This window comes from Acyrthosiphon pisum, chromosome A1 (genome assembly GCF_005508785.2).
Source record: "Acyrthosiphon pisum isolate AL4f chromosome A1, pea_aphid_22Mar2018_4r6ur, whole genome shotgun sequence".
Taxonomy (NCBI): Eukaryota; Metazoa; Arthropoda; class Insecta; order Hemiptera; family Aphididae; genus Acyrthosiphon; species Acyrthosiphon pisum.
In genome coordinates this window covers 41,317,762-41,318,529 of record NC_042494.1, presented here as the reverse complement: position 1 = coordinate 41,318,529, position 768 = coordinate 41,317,762, and positions in this window count along the sequence as shown.

Genomic DNA, 768 nt, shown 5'->3' with positions numbered 1-768 from the left:
TTTTGTCAAAATTTGATCTTTAAATGCTTATAAAAAAAAATTGTGCCTATGTATTTTTAATATTTTTCAACTGATATTGTAACAATATATCAGGAGCTTTGTATTAAATTTATACACTTTTTGGCCCAACAGATAAAACTTTATTGATATTTATAGAAAAAAAAACTAAAAAAATTGAAAACTGACCATGTCTGTACACAGCTCAAAAAGAATCAAATTATTTTCAAAATTTTATGGTGTATAGGAAATGCTAATATAAACATTCAGTAAAATTTTCATGTATCTGCAGTTATTCGTTTTTGAATTACAACAAAATAAGGAAATCGCTACATGAGAAATCGAGTGAATATCCAATGTTGTAAAAATTTGAATTTCAAACGATCATAAAAATTTAATTTGACTTTCTTATAGATATTTTTTGTTTGATAAAGGTAGATAATCTTATAACGAATCTTGTATTACATTTTCATATCTTAGATTTAAAAAGAAAAATTTTTATGAATTTCTAACTCGAAATAATTTGCAAATTTTCGTGATTTTTCCATATTTTGTCATTTTTTGAACTTTAAATGCTTATAAAAAAAAACTGTGACTAACGATTTTTAATATTTTTCATCTGCCTTTGAAACAATATACTACGAGCCTTCTATTAAATTTTCAAGCTTTTTTATCCAACAAATAAAATTTTATTGATATTTTTAGAAAAAAAACTAAAAAAAAATGGAAAATGAAAATGTCCGTAAAGAGCTCAAAATAAATCAAATATTT